This window comes from Mustela erminea, chromosome 5, assembly GCF_009829155.1.
Source record: "Mustela erminea isolate mMusErm1 chromosome 5, mMusErm1.Pri, whole genome shotgun sequence".
Lineage (NCBI taxonomy): Eukaryota > Metazoa > Chordata > Mammalia > Carnivora > Mustelidae > Mustela > Mustela erminea.
Window position 1 is genome coordinate 106,948,901 of NC_045618.1, and position 27,234 is coordinate 106,976,134.

General features: G+C 41.8%; 1 protein-coding gene and 1 long non-coding RNA gene across 6 annotated transcripts in view; one reads left to right on the forward strand and one right to left on the reverse strand.

The window, feature by feature from the left end:
• The first annotated feature begins 12,122 nt into the window (after nucleotides 1-12,122).
• The window catches only part of DAAM1 (dishevelled associated activator of morphogenesis 1), a 163,066-nt gene continuing 147,954 nt past the window's right edge, over nucleotides 12,123-27,234 (forward strand). Inside the window, exon 1 of one of the 5 annotated variants that reach the window (XM_032344351.1) lies at nucleotides 12,123-12,285. The gene's annotated coding sequence lies outside the window, so the exon portion shown is untranslated. The other 4 variants (XM_032344355.1, XM_032344354.1, XM_032344356.1 and 1 more) reach the window with 4 other exon arrangements.
• LOC116591453 lies at nucleotides 19,797-26,915 on the reverse strand. The gene is made up of 3 exons (XR_004286012.1): nucleotides 26,780-26,915; nucleotides 24,555-24,603; nucleotides 19,797-20,092 (listed from the first exon to the last, which is right to left on the reverse strand). It is a non-coding gene; the product is annotated as an uncharacterized LOC116591453 (long non-coding RNA).

The following is a 27,234-nucleotide window of genomic DNA, read 5'->3' on the forward strand; positions in this document are numbered from 1 at the left end:
CTCCTCTTCCAATGCCTCTCCCCTGCAACCCCCAATGTTTACTCTGCCTTAGTTTTCGTGTTGTTTGTTTTTAAATGTCACAACCCAGGGCCAACTAGAGATAACCTGTGTTTGCAAATTCATTTTTTTAAAAAATTAAAATGATTCTAGAAACTTAGGAGCTATCAGCCATTCACACATTTGTGTGAACTTGTTCAGTGACACCTAAGACCAGCTATGGCTGGAGAAATAGATGGAGGGGCTCTGACCCAGGGGAGGAGAGGACAAGTAATCTGTGGGACTTGGAGCCCTTTCGGAATTCAGATAGACCTTGGAAGGTACCGTGGTGGAGAACACCTAGTGCCACAAGGAAATGCAAGCCTGGTGAGAAGGGAGGGAGAGGGGCCCAAAGCAAGGTGAGGAAATGGATTAGGACTCACTTCGCCTGGTTCAGATTCTCCCAGGGCACCACCAATTGGCTCAGGAGAAGGAAAAAGAATACTCTTTCCTCTCCTCTGCCTTCTGTCTTCCTGCAGACAGTCCACTTTCCCCACCATTCAGACGCTAGCACGATTAATGCTATGACTAGCTCTATTCTGTGGTCTGTTTGCTTTTTTGGTCTAGCCTGGGAACCTGATCACCATTTAAAACATTAATTTTTTTTTAAGATTTTATTTATTTATTTGACAGAGAGAAAGAGATCACAGGTAGGCAGAGAGGCAGGCAGAGAGAGAGAGAGAGGGAGAAGCAGGCTCCCTGCTGAGCAGGAGCCTGATGCCGGCTGGATCCCAGGACGCTGAGATCATGACCTGAGCCGAAGGCAGAGGCTTTAACCCACTGAGCCACCCAGGCGCCCCTATTTTTTTTTTTTTTTTTTAAGAAAAAACAAGTATTCTCAATTGCAAGCCTGTGAAATAGGCACAAAATGGACTTTGGGGACAATATAATTCTTAAGATATAAACTACCCATATATATAGTTTGGGTAATAACCTCATGCTTCTAATAAAGTCATCTTCATCCTCTTGCGATGATTAATTTATGATCTTTTAATAAAAAAGTAATTTTTAATGAACAAAAATTCGTTTCATAAAAAAAAAACCACATTATCTTTTTAAGATCATTTTTATCATTACTCTGCAGACCACGGAAAATGGTTTTAAGAACAGCATGTGGGGCCCTGTTCTAAGCTGCTGCTCTGTACTAGTGTGGTTTTTCTAGAATTCTCTCTGCATTCCATCTGATGATACCTACAATACCAGGCGGACTTCCTCTCTTCCTGGTTCAAAACCACTCACCCCTGCTAAGCCTATCACCATGTTTCTCTTTCCTGTTCGAGGGAAAATTCTCAGCTCCCTGCACCCAGGAAGGAATTGGTCTTTTCTCGGCTCAGGGTCTGATGCCACACTTCTGCCCAAGTTGAGTAAAATGACATATGTATTTCATGTCTGGAACTCCACAGAATGGAGCCACAAGAGAAAAATACAAAGCACTGCATAACATTTTGAGGAGGGTTGTTCTGTTTTATTACCAATGCAGAGGATGGAGGGTGCCGGTAAATGACTAACAATGGGATCTGCAGGGGCAGCTCTAATTTGTAGCATTTGCAGATTTCCATGAAGTAACTCTTCCCTTCTAGCTACCATCATGTCCCCGACTGGACTGAGCAGAGTGCCATTGGGTAGGGACGTACACCAGTAAACCATGACGTAGTATTGGCACTGTTCAGATTCAGGCAGAATCTCAAGATCTAACAGTAAAATGTAGTAACAAAACATGTGATGAGTTTTGAGTATTTATCACCTTTGTTTTTGTTTTTGTTTTGTAGTTTGCTTACACTTTTATTATAGAGCTTTTGGTTTTTTTTTTTTTAATTTTTTAAAAGATTTTATTTATTTATTTGACAGAGAGAGATCACAAGTAGGCAGAGAGGCAGGCAGAGAGAGAGAGAGAGAGGAGGAAGCAGGCTCCCTGCTGAGCAGAGAGCCCGATGCGGGACTCGATCCCAGGACCCTGAGATCATGACCTGAGCTGAAGGCAGCGGCTTAACCCACTGAGCCACCCAGGCGCCCTAATTTTTTTTTATTAACATAAAATGTATTATTAGCCCCAGGGGTATAGGTCTGTGAATCGACAGGTTTACACACTTCACAGCACTCACCATAGCACATACCTTCTGCAATGTTTATAACGAACCCCCTTCTCCCTACCCCTGTCCCCCCAGCAACCCTCAGTTTGTTTTGTTTATCACCTTTTTTTTAAAATATAATTTCTTTAACTCAAAGTTTATATGCTTAAGTTTTTAATATTAACTGTGTTTAACAACCAGCTCCCAGGGGCCCCTGGGTGGCTTGGTTGGTTAAGCATCAGACTCTTGATCTCAGTTCAGGTCATGATTTCAAGATCGTGAGATTCACCTTCGGGTTGGATTACATGCTCAGATTCTGCTTGAGATTCTCTCCACACCCCCTGACTTCATGTGTTCTCTCTCTCTCTCTCTCTCTCTCTCTCAAAAAGCAAAACAAAACCAACTGGCTCACAAAATTCCTGCAATCTAACAATGGGTTTTTGTGGGGCCGTGCCATGGGGCCTGAGCATACCACCGATGGACATCTGCCTTGAGCAGGGGACTCTTCCCCTACACATTTTAAGTAGGGTTATGAATCCTGAAAAGGCTTTTCAAGATGATGGCTGAAGGGATGCACCACTAGAGTTTTAGGGATACAGTCAAACATGTTTAAAATCATATATTCATCGGAGACATCTGGGTTTTCTTTGGAGATTCCCATCCTAATGTTGACCTTACTCAAAGCTCTTCAACTTGCAAATTCTGGTGGGCTTGTAGCCAGAGGTGCCATAGCTTCCAGCATAGTTCCCTTTCATGCGTAAGTCAAGAGGGAAAAGACCCTGTTATTCCGAATCGCTGTTACATGTGAGTGAAAAGTAATGGGATTATATTTTACTTGCTTTAACTATGTTTAGATTTAAATAAGTATAATTTCCTAAAACAATAACATAAATCCCAGAGAAGAAAACCTGTCACTCGCTGGAAAGCGAAGCCAGAATAAAGCATTTCAATATCTCCTCTTCCACTTTAGCTGGGTGGTTAGTCTTCTGACAACCCAAAATATTATTTTAGGAGCTTGAGACACAGGGAGAGGGCCTAGACAACCCAAGAGAAAAGGTTACAATCACAGTTTGGTGAAGAGAAAACACTCTCACAAAGATAATATGCCATGACATATTGTATTGAAGTGTGGCTTTCCATGAGAAATTCCACATCACAAGGTTCTCACGTAATACAGGACTAAAGTCGCCCCTAATCTCCAAATCCAGTGTCTAAATGCTAGCATAACCTGCTGTGAAACAAGGCTCTTACATAAATCCTACATGCTGTAATATTTCAGCTACAAAGGAGATTATTTCTGCCAGGATCATTCCCAAAAAGGAAAGTTACAGAAAAAGTAAGTCGAATTCTCTCCCTCCAGAGAACACCCAGCCCAACTTCTACATGTAAAGAAGGTTTTGCCACGTGGAGACTGACCATTTTGGGGTTAAAGAGCCCATGCAGAGATTGGATGTTTAAAGAGAAAAAGAAAATGAAAATTATGTGACACACTCAGTAGGGGATATTTTGAGAGCTAACTTGGGATGGTTTATCTAAAGTGTATGGCCAGGGAATTTTTACCAATGGAGGGTCAGTGGAGTCTTCACATGAGAATTCCTGATCCAGAGTGACAGGACTGTGTATCTGGAGGCAAGACTTCAGCCTTGGAAGCCAGAAACAGTCAGCATGAAGACCGCCCTGTGATGCTGGAAGTACTTGGCATTTTCTATTTGTTATGCTTGATAAGTTTCAGTTTGCTATCCTATAAAGATAGGCTCTATCTTTTAGATCCTATCTTTATTTCTTAATCAGATGTTCAACTGCCTTAAATTTATGTGACTATAACATACTGATGTGTAACACTGCCGAGAACAACAAAGCCAATTTTCTCTTGTGTGGGTTCCCCCTTGTGTTCTGGGTTGAATTTTGTCCCACTCTCCACCCCTACGACACCCCCAAATTCTTGAGCTGAAATCCTAACCCCCCAGTACCTTAGGGTGTGACTTTATTTGGAAATAGGGACTTTACAGAGATAATCAAGCTACAGAGAGGTCATTAAAGTGAGCCCAATATGACTGAAATCTTAAAAAAAGGAGAGATTGGGAGGGAAGACTATGTGAAGAGACATAGGGAATGAATGGCCAACTGTGAGCCAAGGAGAGAGGCCTAAAACAAATCTTCCTTCACAGCCCTCACAAGCAACCAACCCTGCCCACACCTTGATTTTGGATTTCTAGCCTCCAGAGCTGTGACACAGTACATCTTTGTTATTCAAGCCACCCAGTCTGCGGTACTTTATTATGCATCTCTAGCAAATAAATACACCTAGCATATCCTAGAGGGCCAGATAACTATGGACAACAGAAGGGGCTTCCTTTTCCTTCAGACATGCATTCCTATCCGAAAGTTCCTTCAAATACCCCATTGGCATTATTAGAATTCATCTTTACCAGTTTAAGTTCCTTTCAGGACGTGACTCATTTCTCTCAGTGAATACATCAACCGTAACATCTGCAAATAACAAAAACAAGTGTCTGGGAAATTTGGCAATACATAGCAAAAGCATGAAAAGCCTTTATGCCTTCCTGCATTGTATTTCTACTTCTAAACACATACTCATGGATGGACACAAAAATTGAAGTAAGGGGTACATCAGAGTTATTTTTAATACCAAAAAATTGGAAGTGACTTATTACATAATAGATGATTGATTAAATAAAGTGTGGTTTTCTTGACATAATAAAATGCTATGTAGCCATTAAAATGTAGATGTAAAAAACTGTACTGACATAGAAAACTCCCAAGATATAGTTTCAAATAAAATAAGCCAATTATAAAATAAGGTGATCCCATGTGTGAAAGAGGAGGGCAGGGGAAGAAATGTTAATACTTCTCTCTGGTTTGTAGACTTACAGGTGATTTTATTGCTTTAAGTAACAGTATTTTCTAAATTCTCTACAAAAAACCATGAATTCCTGTTATAATTAGAAAAAAAAAAAAAGCCCTGGGTATAAGAATTCATAAAATTATTCTTATGGGCACGATCTTGAGATAATTTGGCCTAGTTTTAAATTTATATAATGATTTTGTTTTCAAGCAATGCACATACATAAAAGCACACAGATCACAAAGGTATAGCATGAGGAATTTTCAAAGGGAAATACCCATGTAACGCGCTCCCAGACAAAAAAATTTGAGCAGTACTAGCCCCTAGAGCTCTCCTTCATGCTCCTTCCTGTAACTGTCCTCTAAAAGTAACTACTCTTCTATTTTCTTTTTTTTTTTTTTAAAGATTTTATTTATTTATTTGACAGAGAGAAATCACAAGTAGTCAGAGAGGCAGGCAGAGAGAGAGAGAGGGAAGCAGGCTCCCTGCTGAGCAGAGGGCCCAATGCGGGACTCGATCCCAGGACCCCGAGATCATGACCTGAGCCGAAGGCAGCGGCTTAACCCACTGAGCCACCCAGGCGCCCCTCTTCTATATTCCAACACCATTACTATTTTTACTTGTTTTTAAATTTTATGTAAATATATACAATATATACTCTTTTGCTTAATGTTGTTTTTGTGATGACTCATTCATATTTTTACAAGTAGACATGCCTCATTAATTCTCATTGCCAGGTAGCAGGAGTTACCAAATTATGGCTCACTGGCCGGCTGCTGATTCTGTAAATAAAGTTTTATTGGCACATAGCCATGCCCATTTCTTTACATCTTGGCTGCTTTCACGCTACAATGGCAGAGTTGAGTAGTCATAACAGAGATCATATGGCCCACAAGACCTTACTATCCAGCCCATTACAGAAAAAGTTTGCCAACTTCTGCTATATAGTATTAATTATGTGCCTATGTCACAATCTATCTATCCATTCTACTTTGCATAAACAACTGTGCTGTTTCTAGTTTGGGGCTCTGATGGGTTTGCCAGATTCAGCAAGTAAAAAAAAAGACTTCCCAGTGAAAATTTGGATTTCAGACAAACCAACAATATTTTTAGTATATCTCAAACATGGCCTGGCCACCCTGGGCTATAACAGCGTAACTATTAACATTCAGATATGTGTCATTTTGTGAACACGTATTCATAGTTCTGTTGGGTATATTCCTAGGAGTGAATTGCTGAGCTACAACCTATGTGCACGTTCACATTCAGCAGACACTAGTAGTGGTTATTGTTATTGAAATTGATATTGAAACTATTCAAATTGATACTCTCATTGGCAGTGAATGATTTGGTTGCCAGTCATTAATATAGTTAGTCCTTTTAACTTTAACCAATCTGATGGATGTGTAGTAGTATCCCACTGTTGTCTTTATTTGCATTTCCCTGATGACTAATTAGTTTGAGCACCTTTTCATATGCTCAATTTCACATGCTAACATTGAATTTTCACAATTTACATGTCCACATGCTCATTGACCATTTTGACATGGTATGTATACGTCTATATGTATGTGTAGTGCCTGTTTATGATTTTTGGCCATTTTTGTTGTTGTTGGGTTGTCTGCCTTTTTCATGCTAGTCAATTATTTATGGTGTGATCTGTTTAATCTGGCATGATCTGGAAAAATCAGGTTGTTTTTATCTCTTTCATCCTCTCTCTTTCTCTGAACTTTGACTTAGAAAGGATGTAAAAAAGAAAAAAGAAGATGGGTTTCAGCATGACGGATTCTGAAAATTCATAAAGTGATGAAGCTCATCACTGTTCAATAGAACTTTCTCAAATGACAGGAATACTCTGTATCTAAGATACTCAATATGATAGCCATTAGCCTCATGTAGCATCATTGTTTGAAATGGAGCCATTGTGATTGAGGAAGTGAATGTTACACTTTATTTAATTTTAATTGATTTAAGTTTAAATAGCCACATGGGGCCAGTGGCTACAGAATTGAATGGTACAGTTTTCATAGATGGGCCAACCCTAAGCCAGTTAGAAATAAAGTAGTATAAAGATGCTGGCTAAGATAGTCAAAGGAGAGCTTTTTCCTTTTTATAATTAAAATTTTAATTTAAAAATTCTTTTATTAAAAAATTATTTATTTAAAATATTTTTTAAAAATTATTTTTAAAAATAGATTTTTAAAAAATTTGTCAGAGAGAGAGAGAGAGCGAGCGAGCAAGGGGGAGCAGCAGGCAGAGGGAGAGGGAGAACAAGTTTCCCTGCCGACTGGGGAGTCTGATGTGGGGCTTGATCCCAGAACCCTGCCCTGAAGGCAGATGCTTAATCGACTGAACCACTCAGGTGCCCCTAAAGTTTTGATTTTTTAAAATAATCTCTATACCCAACGTGGGGCTGGAACTCATGACCTGGATATCAAGAGTCACATGTTCTCTTAACTGAGCTAGCCAGGCGCCCCTCAAAGGAGAGTTTCTGTTTCTGAATTCCCAGGAGCTCTTCAGATGAGACTGGTCTGACGAGTTTTGAGTGGCTGGAGCTATTTTCATGTCCCCTCTTACTGTGGTCTGATCTTATTAATGTTCCTGTTCTTAGATTTCTGTAAGATTGCATCTCCCTCATACTGCCCCATGCTGGTTTTTCAGCTTTTCTGAGTTCTCAATTAAACGTGGTAAGTGCATCTTTTCCAAGTGACTTTGCTGTGACTGAATTGATTCGTTGGCTCAGAATACTCCAAAGTCCTCTCTCTCAGGAAGAACCCTATTTTACCGTGAAGACCTTGACAGATTTACCAGCTTTATTCCACACTTTTTGGGCTGGCTGCCAAGCTCATAACACGTTTTCCTCTCTGGGAAGACTCCCAGACACACAGGGATAGGTCCTGAGTGACCATATCTAAGCCACATGACCCCATCATCTTTTCTACAGAGGAGTGGTTCGAAAACTTTCATGTGGGTCCAACACAGTGGGAGGACTTCTTAAAACATAGATTGTGGGACCCATCCCTGCAGTTTCTTTTCCAGTAGGTCTGTGGGTGGGGCCCAAGCTTTTGCATTTATAGCAAGTTCTCAGGTGATATTGATGCTGTGGGTCTGGGACCTCATACTTTAGGAACCACTGCTGTAGATCATTAACTCAGGGACAGTCACTCTGAGATAGGGCTATTAGCTTCTCTCAGGAATTTGTGACTTGGAACAAAAAGATGTGGAGACTGAGGACTGTTAGAGCAGCACTCTGGAGAGAAGTTCCAAAAGCTATCACCGTTTTGGTTCTCTAAGCTGGTAGGTGGAGCCTTGGTTACTTAAACCTTTCACTTAATCCTATCACTTTCAAGTTATTTTCCATTAACTTGCCATCGAAATGTTTCTGTTGCCTGCCCCTAAAAGAACTTGAACTTTAGACACAAGTATTAGCCACAAGAACTTGTGTCTTTAGAGACAAGAACTTAGACACAACTTTAGATACAAGAATTAAGAACTTGAACTATTAAGATGCAAGTATATCAGTTATGGGTTTCACCAGAAAAACAAAAACCATTCTAAGTATTTAAGACAGACATAATACAGTACAGGAAATTGGTCATGGGGGTGATAGAAAGTCTGAGAAGTCAAACATGCAATGAGAGATTAGCAACAGCAGGAAGCTAACTCTACCCACCCCTAGGCTGGAGGGACAAGGGGAGAAGGTGGCATTAACAGAGGCTGGGGTGAACTGGAGAAAGCTGGGACTACAGTGGGCCAGCCCAACATGGGGAATGCTGCTGCCCTTGCCAGAAACATCAGCCAGTGCTACTCTGTGGAAGTTTTAGTGGGGAAATACCTAGGCCTCAGGCTTGCTCTTGCTTCCAACCTCTCAGTGGTGCCTCTCTCTATTCAGGAGCCTGGGGAAGATGGCCTGTGATAGTGAGAACAGCTTGGGGCCATCGGATCTAAAAACAAGCTAAGGACAAGCACTCTTAAATTTGGATTTCTCGTTTTTTTTGTTTTTTTCAAAGTACATTTTGCCTACTTATAGGTTAGTGAGATAATATGTGCTCGCTACATAGTTTCTAATAGTTTCTTGTTAAGAACAAATTTTCAAAAATTTAAGTGGCTTTTTATTGTTTCATAATTATAGTTGACATTTGAGATAATCTTCAGAGGAAAACTGCAAATGATAACAAGAACCAGCATCTGAATTTTCAATGGCAGAAGTGTTTTTATATGTCTCATCTAATTTAATGCTCAAAAGCCTTTTGTGAAGTAGGAAATCAAGGCTCAGAGGGAGTAAGCAGCACAGAATAAGCAAAGTCACATTGCTCAAAAGTGGTAAAATGGCATGATCCCAAACCAGGGCTCAGCACATAATGTCAATTGTTGCAAAACACCAAGCTATTGTGTGAAAACACATGCAAAGCTACAAACTTAAAATTCTTTCACTGTTTATATCTCATTTCCTCCCTTATCTAAAACCCAACATGTAGAGTAAAACCTTGTAACCAGACTGAGAGAGGTTATTTTGAAAAGATCAGCAAAATACTCTAAGACACCTTCCCCCTCCTCCACCTGTAGATGGTCAATTAAATCTATTCTCAGTAGTCCCACAATTTCCTAATTAATTGGCAATGATTATGCGGCAAGGCGGTGTCTTTCATAAGATCATTCTAGAACAACAGCAACCATTTAAAAAGAAAAGGAAAAAAAGCAAAGAAACCCTTTGAGCATATAAATTAAGCTAGACAGAGGAGATGTTTTTGATGTCTCATGAGGCTACTTAGATACAAACACACACAATGAGTGTATGTGAATGTATGTGCATGTGTCTCGTAGAGAGGAAGAGAGAGACAGTTCCCTTCTGTCTCGATAGAAGTTGTTAATCTTCCTCTGGTCCCAGGTCCACAGACTGCATTTCAGATGCTGAAGAGCCATCTTTGTTTCCCTTGGTTACCAATGAAGCAGTGTGCACGGATCAGTTCAAATCCATCACCACTTATAGAAAAATGCTTCCACATCCAACACCTTACTTTCTGTATCTGTTATTGACATATCTATTGAATAGGAAGGACAGCTCACATATGCATATCCACACATTTTTGTCCTTAGAGTCTACCATATATGATGTCTTTTACATATGGAAAGGAGCTGTGTAACATGGCACATCCCTATAACATTAATTGCTATAGAGAATGGAATTCTTTTCCGCAGGCAGGCTCTCTGTCATTGCTGAAGACCCAAGAGAAATTGCTGTGAAGTGATTTGTCCCATGAAGTTACTCCTCAGAGTGTACCTCAATAATATACTTTTATCTATAAGGATAAGCTCTGCCTTATAGAGAGTCTCCACATCCAATTTATTGACTCAATAAATTTCAGGCTCACTGATTATGTTTCCATCTAAAAGCTTTACACAGTTATAAAACTGGAGAGCCTTTAGAATCATTTCAGGTCAAGTTTCTTTCTGAATATTTTTCCACAATGAGCTGCAATACATTAAGCCTACCCATTAACTTGAATATCACTGGTTATACTCTTGATCTGATGGCCAAGGGAACATTTGCATTGTCTGGGTTCCATTTAACACAATATTTGAAATGGATAGAATAGCTCAGAACATTCAAAGTTATCTTCCTTCAGTGGAGAAAAATGTGTCTCGTCTGTAAAGAGTAGGCTTGTTAAAAGAAAATCAGAATTCAGCACTAAAACTCCTCTCTCAGCAAAACAAAGCATCTCTCTCTCTCTCCCCTGAGATCCTCACCCAGTTTCATGAATATCTTTTCTTTTGAATCCAAGTTGGTGTTGCATAATGAAATGAAAAAAAAAAAGTGATAAGCTTTCTACCAATAATTAGATGGAGTTGTTTGAAAGCTTAATTGTGAACTTTTTTTTTTTTTTCCCTGCAAGACGTACAGTCTTCTAGAGATTTTGTTAGTGGAAATAAGGGTGTGAGCCATTATAGTTTGCCTTTACAACTGGAGTAACTAGATACATTGGTTTCTTTTATTCACTTAAAAAGACACTTGGAGCTTTGCTCTTAGTGTTAATTTTTGATATTAGTGTTAATTTTTGATAATACTTGTTATCATTGAATAATGAAAAATGTCACGGCAAAATTTTACATATTGAAAATAAAATCTTCCTAAAGGGTCAGAACTCTGCTACACACCTTTTGCTTACCTTGAATTAAACATTTGGCTGTATTAAGATCACGGCAGTCTTGAACAGCACGATGTTGTTTGGTTTAGATGATTTAAAAAATATTTGCGAGGAAGGTATGGAGAATGAGGGGAGAGTGCTGTGGATTTAAAAGTACATGTATACATACATGTTTGTTAAAACTTCAGTCAAGGACGTCGTCTTCCTGGGAATTGAGAGCCATCAGAGCGGGGAAGTCGGCTGCAGGGAAGAACAAAAGCATGGCTGCGCGATAGTACTATCTCTGCAGCGGCAGCAGGCTCCCTGACGGAGGGCTGCGGCGACTGTCTATTACACCGCATTTTTATTAGTGACAGCCTCCGTTATTCTGTCAGCTCAGCCAACTAAGCTGTTCCCTGCGTTCTGGTTGGTCATCCGGACTCCGTTATGTGGGAGAAGGAAAGAGGACAGAAAGGTGAATTGTACTAAGTGGGGGCATACGGGGATTTCTCTTCTTCGGGGCCGGCATCGCCTCATCCTCGGCGACGTGGGGGAATTCCAGGACCGCTTTTTAACCCAGAAACCAGTGCGTCTTATTAATTAGTTTCTACGCGCAAGGACGGCCGTGAAAGGCTTGATCTTCTCTTTCCAGCCGGGGCCAAGAGCCGGGTTCAACAGAGCCCCCTGGCCCGTGCGCACCAGCGCCGGACCCCTGGTGGCCCTCAGAGTCCGCACTGGGCAGAGTGGAGGTCAAGTCAAAGGGCACGACCGCAGGGTGCCCTCTCCCCACCCCCCTCGCCCGTGCTGTCCGCAACTCAGCTTCTGGAACGACCACCGCGAACACAGCAAGGCTGGAGGGCGGAGAGGGGGCGGGTCCCTGCGGGGGCGGGACCAAGGGGAGGGGAAGAAACGGCCGAGGACTGCTTCGGGAAGTGTAGTTCTTCGAGCCCCAGTTAGCGTAGCTACCGGGGCTGTGCTTGTGAGACGCAGACTACAACTCCCAGGGGTGCGCGGGCCCGGCAGGGGAGTCCATGCGCAGTCGGCGCCACATTGTATCCTATCAGGCGAGGAGAGGGTGATGTCACCTGCGAGTTGGTAACCTACGAGCGGCTGTGAAGGAAACTGTTTAACCGGATCCCATTGTACCCGGAGCGCTGAGCCGCCTTTCCAGCATGCAGGGGCTGCTCAGGTAAGGGGGACGTGCCGCCTGGCCCGCCGCACTCATTCATTAAGTAGCACCGCGCGGTGGCGCGGGGGTGGGCGCGCTTCTTCGGGCCCGGCGCTGGGTTCGCGGCGCGCCCTCCCGCTGCCTCTCCGGAGCCCCAGGGCCAGTAGGTAAATATTAAACCCGTCCTTCAGGTTGGGTCTGGGTGGGAACGGGACCGAGACAGCTCCCGGCGGCCAAGCTGGGTTTGGGAAAATGGCTGCAAGCGCGGCGAAAAGCAAGGCGAGCCCGGAGGAAAGCGCCCCCGAGGACAGGGGTCCCTCCCTCCTTTATTTCTGAGGCGCAGGGATGCCAAAAGAGCAGGCAGGGTACCACTCGCCGCCTTGCTGCGGGCTCCTGAGGTTGCGGCGTTGGGGCCCCGGGGGGTCGTCGTCTCGGCCAGGGGCTGCGGGCCCTGCCGCCGTTGGGAGCTGCTGGCCCGGGAGGCTCCGAGGCAGGGGTGGTGGACTCGGAGGTGGCGACAGGGAAGGAGGCACTCGTTTACCCGCCGGCCCGCGTCCGAGCAGAAGCCCAAACATCCCTGCAGCCCTCACTTCAAGCTTTATTCCAAAGGGACGGGTTGACTGTAATTCCGAGAAAGTTAGAAGCTAAAGGTCTCAGAGGAGAGGAGGGAAACCCGCGCTGCGGAAGGAGCATGGGGGTGTTTGCGGACAGCAGTAGGGAAGGCTGCGCCGCCTGTGCAGCGGGTTCGAGGCGTCGCAGAGCGCTCCTGCATCTCCGCCTGGGGAAGGTGCATCTTGGTTCCCCTTGCTCTGATTGCTTCCTCCACAAAGAGCACCTGAACGGGGGCAAGCATCTGCCCGGAGCCCTGGGCAGGGAGGTGGTAAGGCGGTGCAGGGTGTCGAATCATCTAACGATGAGGCTAGCTGTGGGGTAGGAGGGCTGGGCAATAGGAACCAGCTGGTGTCCAAAATCCAACTGCTAGCGATGGGCTTGCCCTTCTACTTGAGACGCACTCGAGTCCCGGGAACTCGATGAAGTCCTCTGGATTTCCTTTCCCTAACACCCTCATTCTTTCGTATACTCATTCATTCATCAAACGCTGCGAACGGCTCTTCTCAAGTTGCTCATAGCCTGGCGTTGGGGTTTTCAGTACCCCCCCCCCCACCCCATAAAATACTTGAGTGGGCCTATGAATTGATACCTACGCTTTATATTCTCCAACTCGGACCCGCACGGCATCTCCACCAGCAGGAGAGCATCAAGAGCAAATACAACCCGTGACCGTTTTTGCTCTCTTCGAGTTGGTAGTTTCTTGAGACTGGAGAAGGACCTGGTGTATTCAAGCGGAGTTTGTCTGCAAGATGAATCCCGTTGCCATGGCGACTCCTGCCGTCGGAATCTTAACTGCTCCCACTGCTGTTTCAATTCGATGTGGCTCTGCGGGCAGCTGGGAGGGCGTGGCCAGTGGGTGTGGTCAAATGCTCGTTCTGGGCCCAGCTGCTCTCTTCGCCGGTTTCACAAACCAGACCTCTCTAGCCATTCTCTTAGAAGTAGCCTGGACACAGTTCAAGACCCCTTTTACCTTCGTGTGCCTGTACCTGGACTCGCGCCTCTCCAGGAGTAATAGTTTGGAGCCTTTTTCCTGAGGCAAGCTCTGAAAACTACAATGGAATGATCTTTTCGCCTTTCAGGCTAGATACATAATTTAACTAATAGTGTACATGACAGTGTTAGAAGCAGCTTTCTCGAGGAGGGCGTGTCCTCCGTTTTGCATGAAGAGAGCTCTCTGGCCACACCAGTAAAGGGCCTCAGTTTGCTCTAGGTGCCGCTCTCTGGAAGTTTATAGGGACAGTTAATGACTGAAATTGAATTATGGAAGTCAGTATCGTCCTTGTGGTTCTCATAAAATCTAAAAGCCTGCCGCCTGCCTAAAGGATGCATTTCCTTGAAAATGAAGCAGACTGGGCAGGGATCTAGGAGGCCTGGGTCCTGCTCTGTCTCTGTCATTGCTGGCTACCCCACCCTGGGGTTAACCCTTTACCTGAGGGGACCTCGGTCAGTAGTAATATGGGGAGGGAGAGAAGGGGATTCCCAAAGTTGATTCTAGGTATAAAATCTTGTGACTCTGTGAAGGACTTGGTCATTGTCTTTTCTCAAAATAATAGGATGGGTTAAATTCAGCTTCTGACACTGTGGCTTTGGGTTAATATCTCGGAGCCTTACTTGTATGATTTGACTGGCAAAATAGCCTAGCACTTCATGGCAGTCCTTCAAAGTGGGCAAAGCAGCCATATTACTATTTACGATAGTATTTTTAATATTTACTAGTATGAGCCCTGTATCTGGACTTCTGTTTATCTGGGCATCTTAGAATTAATTGTTTAGTTTTTGCCTTTTTATAGATTCTTGATGAATGCGGTTTTAAGTGTAATTGAATTACAGTTTGTTTACTTTCTGCTTTTATTACACACCAAGGTAGATTATCACAGATATTGTAGTTAAGCGGGGGAAAGGCTGTATGAGTGTGTATCCATGTGCCTTCATGTGCAGGTAAATGCTTGGGGATGCTGAGTGCCAGGTGGTTGACATTCATCATCTTGTTTTAAATAGGTGGTTACATCCTCATGAGGAAACAGAATCAGAAATTGTCACTCACTATTTTTGTCCTAGAACTTATCATTGACTGGAAATCTCCTTCAGTTATCTATTTATTTCTTGAGTCCTTATAATTCTGACAGCAGTTCAAATGTGTGGCTTTTTTTCCACTCCCCTAAGGTCTTTGAGGAGAGGGTCTTTGTCTTGTCCTTCCCTGTCTCTCTAGAATTAGTGTTTGATCATTGGTAGGTATTTAGTAAATGTTTGTTGAGTCAATAGTAGAACCCTGAATGGAGATTCAAGATTGCATTCTTTCCATTGATAGTTCTGGCATCAATTGTAATATTCCTGTAGCTTTCTATGAAGTAGTTTCAACTTAGCATAAATGAAAACTCCCATGTAGCATATAACGAAGTATAAAAGGCCTTCATGAGTTTGAAATAGATGAATTTTGTAATTACTTGCTTTTGGAATACATTCACTCACAGAGTTCTTTTTTCCCCCTTAAAATTCTTGTTACAGTTCTTGATACGATTATTATCCCAAAGTAGATTTTTGTATTTCTAGATTTCTCTTATGTTATCCTTGACCCAGATAACTTTCCTAGGAGGTGTATGCCAGAAGACAAACAGACAGACAGACAGACAGACACACACACACACACACACCCCAAGGCAAAGATACCTAGAGGCCTTTGCCAGGCCACCTCTGGTACCTGAGGTACCATTTGGGTAGAAGAGCTGGACAGTGGCTCTCTCACCTGGGGTGGAGTTCACCCCCAAACAGGATCAGTTGTCCCATGCTGGCTAATATGAGAGAAGAAACAGGGGTAGGAAACATTTGTCCAATATTTGTAACATTCTGTTATCTTCCAGTAATCAGATTCTGTGGGTTTTTAGAAGTATTAATTAGTAGGGAGGCATGATAGTAAGGAGGGTGCAGTGGGTCATGTCCTTGGGTGGTGCTTACAGGAGCTTAGTGAGTAGGTGCCAAGGAATTTGAATCCCGGCTTTCTTGCTCTGTGGATAGGCTCTGGGTGTTAAGAATGCCTGTGAGTCTGTGTGTGGTTTTATTGGAGCTACTTTGTTTAAAAGACTGCTTTTAGTGTTGGTACTGCGGTCATCAGAACAAATAAGGTGTTTACAAACAAAACATGGTTAAGATTGAAAGTGTTTCATTGTGTAAATATTTTGGGGATGTTATAAAGAGTGGCTTTGGCTTGAGAATCTTGAAGTCTTCTGTGAAATCACTTAAAAAGTTGGCTATTGGATCAGGGGAAACAAGCTCTTCCAACAAAGCTTGGTACCACTGAGTGTCTTAGGTGTTTGGTTCCGGAAGTAATCACAGAGCTTGTAACTTCTGTGGGGCCCTCCCTGGCTTCATGTCATGCTCCTGGTAGTTCCAAGTGTTAATTAAGCCTGTCCTTCTACTGCAGAAAACAACTTTGCCAATTTAGGTTACCAAACTCGTTTAAATTCTAGAGAGGGCACAGTCAAAATGAAAATTTTTCTATTCTATTTTGTGATTTTTCTTCTTTGAATAAGGGATGTGGACTACAGTCACTTATTTTGGCATTACGATTTCTAACTTGGCAGTGGAGGAAACCTTCCAAATTGAGTATGTGTCCTAAACACTCACAGAATCTGTTCTTAGTAATTTTCCCAAGAGTTCAGTTGAGAGGCAACTAATTGCACAGGTACTATTTAAGAAATCAGTAAGAAGGGCAGTTTTTCTGTGTGGCTTGTGGGGTAGCATCTGGTCAGTGGTGCAGACCGGGATGGAGAATACCTCCTTTGAGGTTACATTTGCTTAGCAAGTGTACTGTCCTTTTCTGTAGATTGTGTTTATTGGAGTGGCTGAGGGCGGCTGATAGAGACTGGAATTGAAGGATGGATCTGAAGTGCCTCCCTGCCCCTCCAGGTCATCCAAGCCACTACTTAGTACTCCCACTGAAAGAGGGACAGATGCAGATGAGGTGCAAGTTGATTTGGGGGACCTACATTCCATATAGCGGCTCTTTTTCCAAGAAAAAGAAAAAGTTTACCTTTTGATTTTCTAGCATCCTTTCCACTGTTCCAGGAGAGGAGAACTGAGTATATTTCAAAGTGAGTTTGCATTCATAGTACACAGGTCTAAAAATTAGTTAAACACTGATTAATCCAGGAGCACTGCAGCAAGTCTGTGGAGGCCTCTCCTTGTGCCCCTTGCTCCCCCCGCAAATAATCTGAGGTTACCAAATACATATTATTTTCCTTGTTGATGTTTAAGCACTCCTGGTTTTTACACCATCTGTGACTTTCTGCAGTGATAGCCCCCCTCATTTGCAATGGGTGCTCCTCTGAGTTTCTAAATTCTCGTTGTGCTCTCAGATCCATTCTTCCAGGAACCCTTCCCTGCTTCAGCTTTTACCAACCCCTTCTGCTCCTTCCTCCTTTGAGCCCTTTGCCTGACCATAGAACTTAACACAGCTAACATGATGCTAATAGTCAAGGTATGTGAGATGCTTACCTTGTGCCAGGGTCCTTCCTGATATTTTACCTGGGCTTAACCATTGACTCGAGAGTTCCGTGAGATACATACTATCATCACCATTTTACAAATGAAGAAACTGAGGCACGAAGAAGTTAAGGAACTTGCCTAGCTCAGGTCATGCAACTGGTCAGTGGCTTGTTAGGATCAATGACTAGGTTAGGGACCCAGGCAGCCTAGTTCTTTACGCCCCACACGATTACTTTGCCTCTGGTTTTCCTATGTGTTAATTCTTTTCTCTCCATCAGTTAGGGGGAATAACAACTTCCTTTGTATCTCTTAATTCTGAAACAGTGCTGGGTCAATAAATGCTGGCCTAATTGAGAGTAAAAATGTTTCTACAGTTAATGGTTCCTTAAACTCTGACTTTCTGGAGCAGCAAATGTTGCATGAGATTAAAAAATGTTGCATTTGGCATTTGGATGATAACACTTCTGAACTTCCTCCTTTTGGCTCTGTGGGTGATAGGCAAATTATTTGAAAAAAGAACTGCTCTTATATGCCATCTCTAAATCCATTTGGAGCCTGTCCAGCATTAGACTGTATTTGTTAACTGAGATAACTTTTCAGTAGGTTCAATCTCTTATCCGAAAAAACCCTTCTCACCCAGAATAGAGGCACAGAAGCCTGCCTGGTGAGTTAAAATTCCCTAACTTCTGAGCTTCCCATCTCCTTGTTGTCTTTTAACATAAATTGTGAAAGCTCTTTTGAAAGGGAAATAATGAAAACTTGAATAGTAGTCAAACATGTAATCTAATACTGGGTTATCCTTAGATATTAAAATAAGCTTTTTTATTTCCCACCTCAGAAGGGAGCCTTCTATTTATTTTTACAGTGGAGCAAATTTGGTGTCAAATATACGATTGCAGTTCTTTTAAATCATAGCCACTATTGTGAATTAAATGTGGAAACAGAGGGAAGCAGGTTCAGTTTCCAATGTAGTTGGTACGATTTTCTGACTTACAATAGATCTTTTCCTTTTGGCTTAAAACTGGATATAGTCCCACTTTGACAATATTTAATGAAGACAGTTGAGTAAAACTCAAACCGTGTCATTTAGGGAAATAATAGGAAAGTTATGCCCTAACAATATATTGCCAGGAAAATAAAATGAAAACAAAAGGCTTATAAGCCATTAGGCTACTCAAACATAATACTCATTCAATGGACGTTGATTTCAGAAGCTTTTTGTTTCCCCCCCATTCATCTTGTTACACTTCCTAAGTATGTCAATCACTTTTTAGTAATAACCTGGGCTCATTCTGTTCTATAAATTGCACCAAGAGCAGAACTGAAGATACCTTGTATTCTGGAAGGTACAAAATTAGGGTCAACTATTAAACTGGTCTTTGTCCTTTTCATTTCTGGGGAAAAAAAATATTCTGTGCGATTGGCAAACATTGCGCATCTGGTGGGCTTTCTGAATTCAGGTTTCTTTTTTTTTTTTTTAAATAACGTGGTTATTATTGCATATTTCCAAAATCTAAAATGTTACTTTCTAGTAGTTTTGCTTAAAATGAACTTAAGTGTTATATAAATTGAGCTTAGGAAAATTATTGAAACATTAAGTCTTAAGCAAATGAATTCAGGTTTCTAAGAGTAGATAGCCCAGATCCCAGCTTTGGTCATTGTCTGGGCAATAGAGATGCCCATCTTTTGTTTTTGAAATGGGTTCTTATATTCTGCTTTTTGGCTAAGCTCAGTTTGTTAGTGATATACAAACCAGATCAAGGCCATGGGTTAGTTTTGCCTTGTTTTGTAGCTACAAACTGTACTGTAATTTTAGTCAACCTTTTTTTTTAAATTTTTAAAAATTTAATTAAAAATTTTTTTAAAACGTAGTCTCTGTACTTAACATGGGACTCGAACTTGCAAACCTGAGATTAAGAGTCCCATACTCAGGGGCACCAAGTTGCTCAGTCAGTTAAGTGTTGGACTCTTGATTTTTGGCTCAGGTCATTATCTCAGGATCCTGAGATCACCCTGTGTAGAGCCCTGTGTTAGGGTCTGTCTCTCTGCTCCCCACAGCTTGCACTTGCTCTCTTTCTCTCTCTCTCAAATAAATAAATCTTTAAAAAAAGAAAACGGGAGCATGTGGGTGGCTCAGTGGGTTAACCTTTGCCTTCCACTCAGGTCTTGATCCCAGGGTCCTGGGATCGAGTCCTGCACAGGGTGGGGAATCTCTGCTCAGCAGGGAGCCTGCTTCCCCCTCTCTCTCTGCCTGCCTCTCTGCTTACTTGTGATCTCTGTCTGTCAAAAAAATAAATAAAATCTATATAAAAAAGAAAAAGTTGCATCTCTACTCCCTCCCCTCCAGGTACCCCCTCCCCTTTTTAAAAAATTCATCATGCTCCTGGCAACATAGGAGACTAGACAGTGCACTATGGATATGTTAATGCATAGCTGTCACCACAGTGGCAAAAGATGGTGCTGTATTATCAGATGAACTGATGGGGATCTTGGGTTTTTCAGACCCCATACGTTAGAGGCAAGGCTTTACCAGCAATTTGCCGAGGATATATGTTTCTGATGGGTGTGTCCTGTGAAGAGTGGGTTAGAACTAAGAGTAGCTTCCTAAAACTTTGCCAAAGCTCCCGAGCCTTGGTCTTTTCTGTTTCTTGGGTATATGACAAATCATTCGTGAATGTTTTGGTGCCATTTCTTGGCTTTGCCATTCTTCATAAAACTTCTGCAGACTTGCATCCTAGAAGAAGAGGGAAGGATGGTGATCAAAATCATTCACCACATCAGTAAGATTGTTCATATATGTCTAAATTTGTATTTGTTTCACAGAGATTTGGTAAGACTGAGCAGTGAAATGTCAAGACATGAGTTAAGTTAGAATCTGTAGTTCTTTTTTTTTTCCTTTTTTAAAAAAGAATTTAAAGTAAGTTAACATATGGTGTCGAATTGGTTTTAGGAGTAGAATTTCGTCATTACATAGAACACCCAGTGCTCATCCCAGCAATCTAATACCCATCTAATGCTCATCCCTCTCTAATACCCATCATCCATTTAGCCCATTCCCCCACCTACCTCCCTCAGGCAACCCTCAGTTTATTATCTGTAGTTAAGAGTCTCTTATGGTTTGCCTTTTTCTCTGTTTTTAGTTTATTTTTCCTTTCCTTCCTGTATATTCATCTGTTTTCTTAAATTCCACATATAAGTGAAATAATGTGATATTTGTCTTTCTTTGACTTATTTTGCTTAACATAATAACCTCTGGTCCCATTCACGTTGCACCTGGCAAGATTTCATTCTTTTTGATGGCTGAGTAATATTCCATTGTTTATAGATACACATCTTCTTTTCTGTGACACGAGAATTAGACTAAGGGCCCTTCTAAATCCTGAGAATTTATTACAAAAAAATACTCTAAAAGTTGAAGGAAATGAAGCAGAAAAATGAAACCATTCCCTACTCTCGAAAATTGGTGAAATTGTAGATACAGAAAATGTCATATGGTTTCATCCAAGGTAAGTGACAGGATATATTTTTTTAAATGTACCCCATATTAGTGGTTATTTGATTTAGGATGATGGCAAAAGAAACAACAATAGCATTTCTGTTTATTTCCTATTCTGTTTGTGGCAAACAAGGTGTGGCAACCTTGTTTGCATGAGAGCTTCCCCTGACAACCACCCCCCCCACCCCCCCCCCACCCCCCGCCCCCTGCAATTACTCAGTGCTTCATGGTCATTTGGGAAAAAGTCAGAGACAGTGTGGAATGAATTGGGCTAGAATTGAAGGTGATGGCTGAGACTGCATCTTGTTCTCAGAACATTAAATGAAAGGCCTGTTATATTTTTACATTTTAAAAATGAAGAATGGGGGGGCATCTGGGTGCCTCAGTGGGTTAAGGCCTCTGCCTTCGGCTCAGGTCGTGGTCCCAGGGTCCTGGGATTGAACCCTGCATCGGGCTCTCTGCTCAGTGGGGAGCCTGCTTCCCTTCCTCTCTCTCTGCCTGCCTCTCTGCCTAATTGTGATCTCTGTCTGTCAAATAAATAAATAAAATCTTTAAAAAACAAATCAAGAATGGAGATTGGATTGGACTAGAAAACCTCTATGACCCATTTAGGGCTTGACAGCCTATGTGTAAGTGACACTTCCAGCTACAGAAGCTCCAGGAACCGTGGTGAGAAACTGCCTTGCCTATGACATTTTCTGCTAAGGGATTGGTTTTTAAAAAAAAGAAAAAATATATATATATATACATACTATTTTTAGTTTGACCCAGTTTCTTTTCAGGCTGTGACTGAAGCTACCTTTCTAACATAACTCCATCTTTTCCTCTTACACTCCTTGAATTGTAATTTGAGTCTGGAGGAGCAGTGAACTGCCTCCTTGTCAGGTCTGCACTCATATCCTCCCCATGGGGACAGGAGCAGGTTGTCCCCATTCCGCCCGCTTTCACGTGAGGGGAGCCGCAATCACTGACCTCACAAAGGAGCGAGTCTTCCCCCTTAACCTCTTAAGAATTGGGAGCTCTGTGGTAGCAAAGCTAGATTGTTTTTCGGATGGGATAAGTTGGGGAAGTAGGTAGCGGGGAGGACAGAGGGGGTTACTGGGTCTCACTTATCTTATCGTTTGTTTCCCTCTGGATTGCATTTGTTTATACTGTCTCCTCAGGCTAGGAATTCCTCCAACAGAAAGCATGCATACACTCGGGGATATTCAGATCAGATCAGGCTTCCTTGTTCTTGAGTTCTATTTGCTGACTTGGCTTTCCTCTCTACAGCCTGATCGGAAGGGAGGGCTGGAGATACTTAACCTGTTTTTAATTCTTCCGTTCTGTGGAAAAGAGATCTTAAAACAGGGACTTGGGGCAAACATGTTAATGTTTTTCTGATGGGAAAAGAGGACGGTGATGAGTAGGTTTAAATTTAACATTTATGTATAACTTTTTTATGTTGATAGAGTTTAGTCATGAATGTTTGACACCTTGAAATCTTTTCACCTTTTGTTTGCTGTGATGTAATTGCATTGAGAAAAAAGAAACAACAGTTTTAGGTTCAGATGTGGGTAATCTTAGCAATTCTCTTAAAACTCTTCAGCCTCTGTTTCCTCATCTGAGAAACAATGTGAAAATTCTGAACTTTTGTGAGAATGCTGTCATAAAATAATGACTGTACTTGTATGGCATTGTGTAATATTGATGTCATACCTGCTGGGTGTCCCTAGAATGGAGACCAGGGATAGAAGAACACCATTTTTTCACCTTCAGAGTTTCCAGCGTTGGCCCCTGTTCTTAGCATTATGTATCTGATATACTGAAGCTAAACCCTTACAATCTGATCCCTAGTTTGTCCTTAACTGAACAGCTTCTAGTTATTTTCCCTAGTCCCAGGGTTCAGGAAGTTCGATAGAATGTAAGGGATGAGGCTAAACAGTGTTTTGGGGTGATCATCCAATTCTGGTCAAATTGATAAACTCTTTAAGCCAGAGTTTGACTACCAGTGCAGTCATGTTTTATTTGACTAATACAATGTTATTTTAAAAAATGATTTTAGTGAGCATTTACACTCTGATTTGGTACAGCCACCCCCCCCACCCCCCTGCGTCCCCCATACCCTAGTGCCTCATTCACAGCCTCTTTATGTGATAATTCTTTATCTCCTTGGACCTTGAAGGCATTTGAATTTGTGATCCCTTTTTTAAAGTAAATTAAAATTGTGATGAGAGTTCTTCAGACCAGTGGACTGGCAAATGACCTAACCCAGGGTTCCTCCACTTCAGCATTATTGGCGTTCTAGACAGGATAATTCTCTGTTGTAGAGGGCGATGCTGTGTAGTGTAGGATGGTTATCAGCATTCTTGGCCTCTACCCACTAAATACCAGTAGCAACCTTTCCCCCAGCTGTAACAACCAAAACCATCTCCAGACATTGCCAAATGTCCCCAAGGGGGTCAAAATTGGCCTTGGTTGAGATCCAGCTGACAGATTTTGGATAGCCTGAGAACTTTAAACATTGGATGAGGCTTGGATATTTAGGGATAAATTAGAATTCATCTGGGAAACTGAGCTACCCTGCTGTTTTTATTTATTTGGGCAGTTGGTGAGAGCAAAGTAAAGGTCAGTGGATTAGACCCTGTGAGGTCATTTCTCCATTCTTCCATGACCACTGCCTGGGAGGCCAGCCACATTTTAAGGACATAGTCTTGGTCACAACAGGGAATTCCGTGAGACACTGATGCTGGGTCAGGGCAAACCCACCAGAGCTAGGGGGTCAACAACTTTGAAGCCCATGGCATGTGTTGGTTGGTCAGTAATGTTATCTGTGGATAGGAAGATGAGGCTTTGGGGAAAGAAAAGTTGGCTCTGTCATTATTGCCAAAGGCCAAAATGCTTAGAAAAGGGGAGGGGCACACCTGGGTGGCTCAGTGGGTTAAGCCTTTGGCTCAGGTCATGATCTCAGGGTCCTGGGAATGAGCCCCGCATCCTGCTCTCTGCTCAGCAGGGAGCCTGCTTCTCCCTCTCTCTCTGCCTGCCTCTCTGCCTACTTGTGATCTCTCTCTCTCTGTCCAATAAATAAATAATATCTTCAAAAAAAATGATCTAAAAAAAAATAAGAAAAGGGGAGGGGCCTTCAGCCTTTAAAAATGACAGCTTATCTCACATTATCTTTTCCCACAGCAGTGTGGGAAGAGCTCCGAAAAAAAATAAAAAAAATGATGTTTCATTTTTCTTCCCTCTCCCTCAACCCAGAATGTCTTTAAAACTTGAGTCTAAAACTTGGGCTTTGGCAGCACTCAAAATTGTCTCTCAGAAAAACATTGGTAAGATTTGTACGTAAGGGGAATGTTAAGAAGTTCTAATTAACCAACCCAAGCTCAGGTCTTGAGCAACTAACACAAAGATAATGCTCGGGAAGCACACAGTTTCAGTTGAAACAGAAGTCAAAGTCCCTTGGTAGAGGTTAGGTGGGATTTCTGAAGGGGTCCATGCCTCTTACTGAATGATGTTTGTTGGTTCTGTGCCCTGGATGGGAGTCAGAATATCCTCTGTGGTGGATATAAAACGGAGAGGTACCAGGATTCTGATTTAGCAGATGTCCAGGTTTGGACCTAATCTCCAGGATTCTTAAAGCTCCCCAGGTAATTATGATATTTAGCCAGGACTGAAAACAAGTGGATGAGCAAAAGATCTGAAAAACATGAGACATTACCTTCTTCTTTTCAAGATGATTCCCTAGGAGATTCAATCTGCACATTCACCTATTGTTTGAAGTAAAAGGAAACAGAAACCACCCATTACAAATGGCAAACACCAGGAGTGCCTTTGAGGTAAGGTGGGTAGAAGAGTGGTAGTGGTGAATGCTCTTACTAGCTTCTATTCTAGAAAAATCCACAGCTGTGTTTCACTCAGTGAGTTTCTCATCAGACTCTTCTGGCTTCATAAACAGAGGGTAGATTTGTTTGTTGCAAGTTTCTTTCCTTATGCCAAGCGCCACTGTGGAGACCAGACTGTGAAGTCCCAGAGTTATAACTGCCAAAGGTGGAAAATAGAATAAAGTGGCTCCTTTCACTTGGATTCTACCTAGAATTTCAGATCCAGATTTCTGTCAAGCATAGCAGAGGCAAGGGAGTGACTGACTAAGTTTCCGGGGGAAATATAGTGGGCATTTTATAGACCATCTCATAAGCCATGGAAACATCTTAAAACATTCATTCATTCATTCATTTATTCATTTGGCTTATCAAATATGTTTTAATGTCGGGTGTGAACATTTAAGAGTGCTATTTTAAATTCCAGATTTTTGCCTTTGGAATACAGAACACCTGTTTTGGTTAAATAAAGCTCAGATCATCCTCTGTCTTCAGCTTCTGATATAAGCAAATTACATTGTGCAATAGGGGAAGAGTCTCTCCAATGAGAGATTTTTTGCTTTCCCTGGCAAGTAGTTTCATGTTTGTGTATTTGGATCATGTCTGTGTTTTCAAAGGAATGTTCATAGCATCAGTTATAAGAAGCAGTTCTCCACAATCCCAAATCACAGTTTTCCCAGTATTTGTTATGCCTGTAGATAATCTTCTACCCTCAGTTCTTTCTCAAGTGTTGATTTTGTGTTTCAGGTGACCATTGTTTTCTGGTACCAGAGAAAAATTACATGGTATTAAAGAAGGAATGACAGTTAAAAAGAGTACAGGATTTCTTTTTGGGGGTGTTGAAAATGTTCTAAAAGTCATGGTGATGGTTACAGTTTGTAAATATACTAGAAAACCACTACACTATACATTTGAGATGGATGAATTATATGTCATATGAATTTTGTATCTCAATAAAGCTGTTAATTTAAAAAAAGGCTAAAAAGAATCCTACTAAGTGCAACCTTAGAATTTTACACCTTAGGGTAATACCTATGACATAGTTTCCTATTTCTTTTCTTCATGTATCTCAGTTTTTTTCCCCTAAATAACATAATATAAAATGGACAAAGGATAGTTGTTATAATTCCTTAATATCTATGGACCACCTGAGACTTTGGAAATGTTGTTATAAAGAAATGGACTCTGCTATGGTAAGTGCTGTGAAGTGTGTAAACCTGGCAATTCACAGACCTGTACCCCTAGGGCTTATAATACATTACATGTTTATAAAAAAATTAAAAAATTATTAAAAAAAAAAAAAGAAATGGACTCTGGATTCTATTTCTTCACACCTCCTAATCGTGGACTAGCGTGTTAAAGGATAGAAGGCTCTGTGCTCTTTTATACCTACTGTAATGAAAAGCTAAAGGTTTTGGTGATACACTTGGCTTAGTCACAATTTGCTTTAAACTTGTTCCATATGATAATTTTGCAGGCTTTTTCTGCTGTAGAAGTCTTCACACTGTAAAAAGCACTCAAGTATGTAATCTTGCTTGTAAAGCTAACTGTGTGTGTTGGATAAGGAATATTTCATTTATAAGGGATTATGTAGCTCAAGGTTTCTCAAATTTGGATTCACGATCCTTTGAGAAACACTGCATTAAAAGTGAAATTGCTGAATGTTTAGGTACACAGTGCCAGTGGGATCATAAACTCATGTGCAGAAGGCGAGCTTTGGGGGTACTGTGGTGTACTCTTCAGGTATCGGATGCTTATCCAGGCATATTAGTTTTATTGCTATGTAACAGATTACCACAAACTTAGTGCTTTAAAATCCCACCAGGTCAGAAGTCTGGGCATGCTGTGGCTAGGTTCTCTGTCTATTCTAGGGTCTCAGCAGGCTGAAATTCACGTGTCAGTTAAGGCTGCAGTTCTCATTTGCGGCTCAGGGATTCTTCCATGTTCCATAGTTGTTGGCAGAATTTATTTCTCTGTGACTCTAGGAACTGAAGATTACTAACTGTCAGCCAGGTACTGTTTTTAGCTCTTAGTGGCCACCCACATTTCATGTCTTGTGGCCTACCTTGGCAGTTCACACATGGATGTTTCCTTTCCTGCAGGCTAGCTGGAGTGTATCTCTGACTTCCTTTTCTGCCATCAGCCAGAGAAAAGTCTAAATTTAAGGTCTCGCCTGATTAGGCCAGACCCACCTGGGATAATCTCCCTTTAACCATACAATGTGTCATAACCATGAGAATGATGACTCATCATAATCATAGGTTCCACTCTCAAAGGGTAATCGGAAGTGTCACTTAAAGTTCTGCCTGTTATACCAGATAGCAGAAATTCCGATTTACTGTTCATGATTATTAAGATGAACATCTACAATCCAAAAATGACACCTCACAAATGTGCTTCTGGACCCCTTCTGTCTTCCTAAAATATCTCCCTCTCAGATTAATGGCTTTCCATTATTACTTTTCTTGTTTCAAGTAGAGTGAAAATGAAGATATTTTAAGAATGTTTTATTATTGAAAA